General features: G+C 46.2%; 1 non-coding gene across 1 annotated transcript; it reads left to right on the top strand.

The window, feature by feature from the left end:
- Positions 1–9,439: 9,439 nt before the first annotated feature.
- On the top strand, positions 9,440–9,602 carry LOC121133409. The gene has a single exon (XR_005870235.1). It is a non-coding gene; the product is annotated as a U1 spliceosomal RNA (small nuclear RNA).
- The last annotated feature ends 849 nt before the right edge of the window (positions 9,603–10,451 follow it).

Here is a 10,451-nt window from a genome sequence, read left to right as displayed (position 1 = left end):
AGAAAGACACAACTAAGATAGGGAATTACGGACCAATCTCCCTCATAAACATTGATGCAAAAATACTCAATAAAATCCTGGCAAATCTGGCTATTACAAATAATGCTGCTATGAACATAGTGGAGCAGATGCCCTTGTTGTATGAATTTGCCTCTTTTGTATATATGCCTAAGAGTAGAATTGCTGGGTCTTGTGGTAGATTGATTCCCATTTTCCTGAGGAATCTCCATACTGATTTCCAAAGTGGCTGTATGAGTTGGCACTCCCACCAGCAGTGGAGGATTGTTCCCCTCTCTCCACATCCTCTCCAGCATAAATTGTCTTCGGTGTTTTTGATTTTAGCCATTCCGACAGGAGTAAGACGGTATATCAAAGTTGTTTTGATTTGCATTTCCCTAATGGCTAAGGATGTTGAGCACTTTCTTAAGTGTCTCTTGGCCATTTTAGCCTCCTCTATTGAGAATTCTCTATTTAGTTCTGTACCCCACTTTTTAATTGGATCCTTTGGTGTTTTGGTTACTTGCTTCTTGAGTTCTTTGTAAATTTTGGAGATTAGCCCTCTGTCAGATGTGGACTGCCTTTTTGTCTTGCTGATTGTGTCCTTTGCCTTACAGAAACTCCTCAGTTTCAGGAGGTCCCATTTATTAATTGTCAATCTCAGTGTCTGTGCCACTAGTGTTATGTTCAGGAAGTGGTCTCCTGTACCAACTCATTGAAGAGTATCTCCCAGATCAGGCACCAGTATGACCTCTAGTGATCTAAAGTGATGACACCAATTGGCAAGCTAAGCAATAGTGGAGAGACCACCTTGAATGCCCATTCTTGATAATGGACTTGATGTCTATAACCATACTGGAGCCTTCATCCAGTGACTGTGAACCCAGTGACACAGAGAGAGGAGCGATGAGCAAATTGGCAAAGAATGGGCTGGCGAAACCAGCAGAGACAACTGATCTGAACAGGGGAGAGCTCTTGGACCCCAGACCAACAGCTGGGAGGCCAGCATGGGACTGATCCAGACCCCCCAGAATGTGAGAGTCAGTGAGGAGGCCTGGGAAACCTATGGGAACCTGAGCAGTGTATCAGTGTTTATCCCTGGAATACAAACAGACATCGTGTGTCCATAACACAAAGAGGGATGCTCTCTCAGCCTGAACTCTTAGGGGAGTGCCTGGACCCTGCCCTGAGTGAAATGACAGACTCTAGATATCCCCTATGTGGAAGGAAATGTCAATAGGGCGGGAGGCGGGGGGGGGGAGATGTTGTGGGGGTGTGGGAGGAGGGGAGGGAGAGGGAACTGGGATTGACATGAAAACAAGCTATTTAAAATTAAAATAATAAAATTTATCTTAAAATATCCTGGCAAATCGAATCCCAAGAACACATCAGAAAAATCATACACCATGATCAAGTAGGCTTCATTCCAGGAATGTAGCAGGGTTGATTCAACATACGAAAATCCATCAATGTAATCTACAATATAAACAATCTGAAAAAGAAAAACCACACGATTATCTCACTAGATGCTGAAAAAGCCTTTGACAAAATCCAAAACCCCTTCATGATAAAGGTCTTGGAAAGATCAGGGATAACAGGAACATACCTAAACATAATAAAAGCTATATACAGCAAACCAACAGCCAGCATCAAACTCAATGGAGGGAAACTAAAGGCGATTCCTCTAAAATCAGGAACAAGACAAGGATGTCCATCTCTCATCACAGTTTACAATAGCCACAAACACCATAAAATATCTTGTGTTAACTCTAACCGAACAGGTAAAAGACCTGTATAACAAAAAATTTGAGTCTTTAAAGAAAGAAATTAAAGAAGATACCAAAAATTAGAAAGATCTCCCATGCTCTTGGATAGGTAGGATCAACATAGTAAAAATGGCAGTATTACCAAAAGCAATCTACATATTCAATGCAATCCCTATCAAAACACCAGCACATAATTTCACCGACCTTGAAAAGACAATCCTCAACTTTGTATGGAAAAACAAAAGACCCAGGATAGCCAAGGCAACCCTGTACAATATAAAGGAACTTCCGGAGGCATCACCATCCCTAACTTCAAGCCTTATTATAGAGCTATAGTCCTGAAAACAGCTTGGTATTGGCACAATACAGACAGGTAGACCAATGGAATAGAATTGAAGACCCTGATATCAACCCACACACCTTTGAACACCTGATCGTTGACAAAGAAGCTAAAATTATACAATAATCCATATCTATCACCATGCACAAAACTTAAGTCCAAATGGATCAAAGTCCTCAACATCAATCCAGCCACACTGAATCTCTTAGAGGAGACAGTGGGAAGTACCCTTGAACAAATTGGTATAGGAGACCACTTCCTGAACATAACACCAGTAGCACAGACACTGAGATCGACAATTAATAAATGGGACCTCCTGAAACTGAGAAGCTTCTGCAGGGCAAAGGACACAGTCAACAAGACAAAATGACAGCCCACAGAATGGGAAAAGATATTCACAAACCCCACATCTGACAGACGGATGATCTCCAAAATTTACAAAGAACTCAAGAAGCAAGTCTCCAGAACACCAAAGGATCCAATTAAAAAGTGGGGTACAGAACTAAATAAAGAGTTCTCAATAGAGGAGGCTAAAATGGCCAAGAGACACTTAAGAAAGTGCTCAACATCACTAGCCATTAGGGAAATGCAAATCAAAACAACTCTGAGATACCATCTCACTCCCATCAGAATGATCAAAAACACTAATGACAGTTTATGCTGGAGAGAATGTGGAGAGAGGGGAACAATCCTCCACTGCTGGTGGTAGTGCCAACTTGTGCAGCCACTTTGGAAATCAGTATGGAGATTCCTCAGGAAAATGGAAATCAGTCTACCACTCTTAGGCATATTCCCAAAAGATGTACTCTCATACAATAAGAACATCTGCTCAACTATGTTCATAGCAGCATTATTTGTAATAGCCATAACCTGGAAAGAACCTAAATGCCCCTCAACTGAAGAGTGGATAGAGAAAATGTGGTACATTTACACAACAGAGTACTACTCAGCAAAAAGAAAAAAAAAAAGAAAAAGAAAAAAATGGAATCTTGAAATTTGCAGGCAAATGGATGGCACTAGAAGAAACCATCCTGAGTGAGGTAACCCAGTCACAAAAAGACAAGTATGGTATGTGCTCACTCATACATGGATTTTAGACATGGAGCAGGGCACTGCCAGCCCACAATCCCACCGCCAGAGAGTCTGGGGTACAGGGAGGACCATAAGAGAGATATACATGGTAACCTGGAGAAGGGTTATGGGATAAGATCTGTTAATTGGATTGGGGGGAGAAGGAGAGGGCAGAAGAAGATGGGAGAAAGAGAGGGAGAAAAGAGGAGGGGAGAGGAGGACAAGGGGAGCAGGAAGGTTGAGTCAGGGTAAGAATGGAGGAGAAAAGGATGGGAGATACCATAAAAGAGGGAGCCATTATAAGTTAGAGGAGAAATCTGGAGCTAGTGAGATCTTCACAGATCTACAAGAATGACACCAAATTGGCATTAAGCCTACCTTAAATGCCCTCCCATGACAATGAGAATGATGACTACCTTATATGCCATCCTAGAACTCTCATTCAATGGCTGATACAGGCTGAGGCAGACACCCAGAGCTGTGAACCGAATTGAACTCCTGGAACCCAGTTGCAAAGAAGAGTGATAACCAAAGGAATCAAGATTGGGCTGGCGAAACCTACAGAGGCAGCTGACCTAAACAAGGGGGAACACATGAACCCCAGACTGATGACTGAGGGGCCAGCATGGGACTGATCCAGACACCCTCCCACCAAACCTGGGTGACAGAGAGGAGGCCTTGGCAATCTGTGGGACCTGGGAGAGTAGAGCAGTATTTATTCCTGGCATACAGATGGACTCTGGGAACCCATACCACATGGAGGGATGCCTTCTCAACCTGGACACATGAGGAAGAACCTGGGCCCTTCCCAGGATGATGTGACAGACTCTGACAATCCCTCATACAGGCCCTTGTCCTCCCTGAGGAGCAGAGGGGGTATGTAGTGGGGGTGAGGGGTTGGGAGGATTCAGGTGTAGGGGAGGAGGAGGGAGATAAATAAAAAAATATGAAAAAAATCCTTAGTGCACAGCACCCAGAGCACATCTCTGTCATTTGATAGCTTCTGGCAATGGTCACACCAAGATCAATACATGTAAAATATCATACTTATATATGATAAAAATGTGTATGTGTGCTGTTATGTGTACATGGGTGCATGTAGCCACATGAATGCAGTTCCAGCAGAGGCCATAAGAGGGCACTAGAGACTGTGCAGCTACAGTTACAGGTGCAGAGGAGATGCTGCTGGGAGCAGAACTCAGGTTCTCTGCAAGAGCAGTGAGTGCAGTCAACCACTGATCCGTCTCTCCAGCTCCTATTTCTTAATTATGTGTATGCAAGTGTGTCTGAGTGGTGGGGTGTGCATGTGTGAGTGTGTCTGAGTGGTGGGGTGTGCATGTGTGTGTCTGTCTGTGAGTAGTAGGGTGTGCATGTGTGTGTTTGAGTGTGTCTGTGAGTGGTAGGGTGTGCATGTGTGTGTGAGTGTGTCTGTGAGTGGTAGGGTGTGCACATGTGTGTCTGTGTGTGGTAGGGTGTGCACATGTGTGTCTGTGTGTGGTAGGGTGTGCATGTGTGAGTGTGTGAGTGGTAGGGTGTGCACATGTGTGTGTGTCTGTGAGTGGTAGGTGTGCACGTGCATGTGTGTGTGTGTCTGTGAGTGGAGGGGAGTTCACATTCACACAAGTGCTGGAAGCCAGAGGAGGCTCCAGATTCTTTGGTTACAGGCTGTGTGCTGGCTGATGTGGGTGCTGGGAACCAAACCCAGTCCAGTCCTCTGGAGGAGCAGGACTCTTATCTCCGAGTCCCCTCTCTATCATCTACAGTAGCCGTCACCCCAGAATTGTTCTCTCAAATGACAAGTTGGACTTCCCAGTCTTTTCCAGATTTTCATCTTACAGAGCTGTTTCCTGGGTGCTGAAGGACATGGCTTCTCCCAAAAGACGGAACCTAGAGCCGTCCCAGGCAACTGGCAAAGCAGGACCAGCTGCCTGCAGTCAGGGCAGCCCCCCCCCAACCCCAGCCCTTCCTGCTTGCTCTTTTCCCGGAGTCTCGAGGCTTCCTCCTGTGGGGCCCTCACTGTGTTCTTTTCTTCCCCATTAGCCAAGGTTAGCCCTCACCTCTCACCTCCCTTCAGCCTCTGCTAATGTGGGAGTCAGATCCTGTCACTTTTCCAGTTGTAGAATTATCCAGAGCAGTGTTTGGAGAAGGATGTGTGTTTGGAGAAGTTGAGCCATGATGCAGGCCCATGCAATGGCACAGCCTCAGCCGTCTCCAGGAGGATTCTAGACCATGCCCTTCAGGGAAATCCTCCACCTACGGGTCTCTTCCAGCCACCACGACCTCCACCATCACAGCCAAGAAGGGCTTCCCTCTCCTGATCCCCTCCTCATGACCATTAAAGCCATGTCACACCAGCAGACAAGACAATGTGGCCATTGTCTTATTAATTCTCTGTTTTCCCATCTTTGCATCAATTAAATGTTTCCACATTCCCATCTACCAGCTTGATGAACAATATTAGTTCAACGTATTATGGGGAAAGTAATTAAATATTTGTTCTGGGGTAATTGTATATAAATTGCATGACAATCGAGTTGGTGGTGTAATTAGTGAATCTTAACTGGAGGCTCATTTACAATCAATGTTTAATTTACTAACAACTGTTTTGGCTTACATGTGAATTAAACGCCTGTCACCGGCCACTCATGCCCATGGCTCTCAGACCCTGCCTTCTCCCTGGCTGGCTGCAGTCAGTGGTGAGGCTCTCCCGTGAGTGCTGAGCCCCTGAAGAGCTCAGGATTGTCTCTGCGGGATGGGAGTGTTAGAAAGAATGGAGGAGACCACTGCATCCTGAGGGTCCCTGCGGCCAGGGAGCTGTGCTGAGCATAAGTGGGTAATGCGTCTGGGTGGTTCATTCAGCCCTAACAACCCTGTAACCAGGCGCTGCTTTATCAACTGCTCTTATAAAGGAGAAAACTAAAGCAAAGGGGATTTGGCTTCAGAGTCCACGGGGTCCACAAGCAAGGTCTGTCTACTCTCACTGTAATTTCCAGCCCATCTCTTAGCTGTTCACATCCTTCTGTGAGTTATCCTATTCCACTCAAGGCCATCTGCACAGCTGACTTCTTGCCCTTGACCTTTCCTGATTTGTCTCACTCCAGGAACACCCCCCCCCAATGTATCAGTCAGGCATGAGTTATAAATGTTGCTGTAACAAACAGTCCCGAAATGTGCATGGCTTACACTTACATTTCCCCACAATGCCCTATGTTCAGTGGGGCAGTTCTGGTTGTAAACACATATTATGTCCTGCTTGCTGGACCTTCCAACTACCCACTCGAGCCTCTCTGCTCTAAACCGCCTTCATCGTATGAGCCAGGTTGATGGAGGGAGCCAATGCTATCCGAGTCATCGTCTCTGCAAGGAGAGCTGGCTCAGGGAACTTGCCTGGAAGCACTGGGGTTTTTCTGGATCACATTTGTGTCTGAAATCAAGTATGTAGAGAGCCAGAATTTCAACAGAGCAGGGATTTATACCATGCCTTAGGCAGGGACCCCCAAAGACACAGAACAAGCCTGTCCGTGGGGTTGGGATGAATTTCCTTCCCTTGTGGGGTTGTATGCAGCAAATATCTTAAACAGCAACAGACCTTCGCATAGGCCCAGGGATCCCCTCCTGTGTCCACCTCCCCAGCACTAAAATCCCAGGCATGGGTCATCACAGATGATTTTTAAGAACAAATCCATTTTCTTACTTTTATGTGTTTGTGCATGTGTGTGTGCGTGTGTGTGTGTGTGTGCGTGCGTGTGTGTGTGCATGTGTGTGTGCATGTGTGTGCATATGTGTGCGTGCATGTGTGTGTGTGCGTGCATGTGTGTGTGTGTGTGTGTGGGCTTGCATGTGTGAGCCATGGCACACATGTGGACATCAGAAGACAACTTCTGAAGTCAGTGCTCTGCGACCACCACACAGGTCCTGGGGATTAAAGTCAGGTCCTCAGGCTTGGTGGCTGCAGGGGCAGCGCTTTACCGCAGAGCCGCCTCTCCAGCCCTGGGAGACTTCTGTTCAATTCCTAGCCTCTCCCTATGCGGCACTTCCCCCACGCCCCTTCCTTCCCACTCCCCTGCTGCAGACCACGGGCTCAATCTAGATCTCCTTTCACAGGGGACCAGTGGTTTCTGCCGCCCTTCTGAGAGGCAGACTCTAGAGCAGTGGTTCTCAACTGTGGGTTGCGACTCCCACGGGGGCCACATATCAGCTGTCCTGCATATCTGATATTCTTACTATGATTCACAGCAGTAGCAAAATCACAGCTATGAAGTAGCAAGAAGTACTTTTATGGTTTGGGGTCACCACAACATGTGTTAAAGGGTCACAGCATCAGGAAGGCTGAGAACCACGGGCTTAGAGAGAAGCATCTGATTGGTCCACAGATGTCTGTCTTGGGGTAATAGTGATTTCAGGGCAGAGCAAGCCCACACAGTGTCACCGGTACCTGCTCTCCAAGACGAGTGCCAGGAAGATCAACACAGAAAGAACAAAGAGCATCTGAGACTCCGGGCAGCTGTTTGCATCTCTTCCTCACCCTTCACTCTAACCAGGGCCGTAGTCTTCCTACTTTCCCTCTCTCCCATTCACCATTTCTCCTAGACACCGCTCACCCCAGTTCCCTTCCTTACACTCTCCATATTGCCCTCAGTCACTCCCATCTTTCCTTCCTGTCTCCCCACCTAATCCTTCCTTCTTAAGAATATTGTAGGCAAATTGTTCAACGGGACCATCAGCTCCCCAGTAATGATGTGGAGACTTCTTATTAATTATGAAAGCTTGGCCTATAGCTTAGGCTTGTTCCTCCTAGCTCATAACCTAAATTAGCCCATTTCTATTAGTCCATGTGCTGCCATGTGGCTTGTGGCTATTATCTCTCTTCCTGCTGTCTTTCTTGTTCTCTATCTCTCTGCCTTGCTATTGGACATTCAACTTTTTATTAAACCAATCAGAGTGAAGCATCCTCACAGCATACAAAAAGTTTATTCCACAACAGAATATGGTGCTCTATCATTGTTGCTTAAATCAGTGAATCTGATATAGAGACCGAGGTTTCTTCAAGAAGCTCAGGTTCTGTATTCATATGTGATGCTATAGTGGTCCCTCTTCCAGACTGTTCTGAGACCAACAGGGCAGTAGATGTGTGAGTGATTTTCTACTTAATTGACAAACTAAATGTAGATAAATCACCAGGAGCAGATGACATTCACCAGAGAGGAGTAGGGGGACTCAAGGGTGAAATTGGGGGATTGTGGGCCAAAACATGTAAGTGCTCATTACAAAGGGATGTGATTGCCCAGTGAGCTAGAGAGGCTGGCTAAGCCTCCCACAGGACCTCAGGGGTACTGCTGATGCCCGGGAAGTCGGGCCAGCTGACCAAATTTAGAATAAAGACAAGTGCCCCAAACAAAACCACTATTTGGGGAGAAAAGCTTCTTCGTTGCATAGGGAAAACTAGAGTTCTCTATGGGGAACTCTAGAATACTGTATATATAGACAGAGGTGAAGAGAAGCCAAGGGCAGACATGAGTCTAATCTCTCAGATTCATTTACCCACAGAAGCAGATCTACTAAAAACAAAGACAAACCACACCCAGTCATCCTAGGTTAGCCGTTTTTGAAGAAACTCTTGTTTAAAGTGGGCAGGAATATATACCAAATAATAATTTATAATCACAAAGATTGCATTGACTTCTCAAAGACATCTTTGAAAAGATTGCTTTTGCTTGACAGACATGGAATCAAACTGCTTCTCAGTGTGTATTTCATTTTTTGATCAGAGAAACTTTTTAAAAAGTTTGTTTTTTGTGTATGTATATGTAGTTTCCATTTAGGCCAGAAGAGGGCATCAGATCTCTGGAGCTAGAGTTACAGGCTACCTGACCTAGGTGCTGGGAACCGAACTGTGGTTCTCTCTGAAAACAGCAACTGCTGAGCCATTTCACTGCCCCCCAGAAAGCTTTTTCAGAGCGTGACAGTTGATGCAGAAACTCATAACTGGTCAGCATGCTGAGAAGTGTCCATGGAGTGTTCTGACCTGAACAAGGCACCAATAATCCCCTTTACAAAGAGAGCATCGCAGCCGGGCAGTGGTGGCGCACGCCTTTAATCCCAGCACTTGGGAGGCAGAGGCAGGCGGATCTCTGTGAGTTCGAGGCTGGGCTGGACCGATAGCCTCCGAAACAACACAGAGAAACCCTGTCTCGTAAAAACCAAAAAACAAACAAACAAACAAAGAGAGCATCGCAGAAGGGGCAGAAGGACTGTGAGAGCCCACACACTTACCTGGCAGGGGCAACACTGTGATCATGAAGGTGGTTTTCCCAGGGTAAGACTTATCCATTGCACTCTGGATGTGCTGACCCCTGAGATTTCCACAAATGCAGGAAATCTGACTACACAATTTGAGGTAGTGGGGAACTGCATTGTGCTCTCCCCTAAAATAAATGAAGGGAAGGAAGAAAGAAAGACAGAAGGAAGGAAGGGAGAGGGACAGAGAGATAGAGGAAGGAAGGAGGGAGGGAGGGAGGGATGGAGGGAAGAAAGAAGGAAGAAACCAGAGGAAGGGAGAGGGAGAGGGAGAGAGAGAGGAAGGAAGGAGGGAGGAAGGAAGGAAGGAAGGAAAGAAGGAAGGAGGGAAAGAAGGAAGGAAGGAAGGAACCAGAGGGAAAACATTGTCTCCTGGCCTGATATGGTCCCTGTGATCATGAACACACAGCATCTGTGGCTAGCTGTATAAGCTGTGTGTGCATGTGTTATCCCTCCCCCTGCACATGTCCTCAAGTGCACACACACATTCATGTGCACATATGCACACACATGCACAAACATGCATGCACACATATGCACATACACACACATTAACACACATGTATGTGCACGCACACATGCATGCACACATGCACATGCATGCACACATGGAAGAGAGAAGTCTTGGGAAGCAGGGATTAGCAGGAGTGCAGGGCATTAAAGAGTGTGATGAGATGAGTATGGTCACAGTATGCTGCACACATGCGGGAAACTAACAAAACACGCATGCACACACACATGCACATGCAACACACACATGCACATGCACACACATGCACACACACGTGGGAAGAGAGAAGACGTCAGCATTTGAAAAATAGTACAGGAAATAAGCAGTCACCCAGACCACAGACTTAATAGAAAACTGAAAACCAGGAAGCCGGCTCCCTACTTAACAATTCTGCAATCTTTTCAATAAGACACTGGAGGCCTTGATCCCCACAGATCCCCTTTAGGAATCTGTTTTATTAATCATGAGA

Source organism: Mesocricetus auratus, unplaced genomic scaffold, assembly GCF_017639785.1.
Source record: "Mesocricetus auratus isolate SY011 unplaced genomic scaffold, BCM_Maur_2.0 Super-Scaffold_100021, whole genome shotgun sequence".
Classification (NCBI taxonomy): domain Eukaryota; kingdom Metazoa; phylum Chordata; class Mammalia; order Rodentia; family Cricetidae; genus Mesocricetus; species Mesocricetus auratus.
This window is presented reverse-complemented; position numbering and strand designations above follow the sequence as displayed.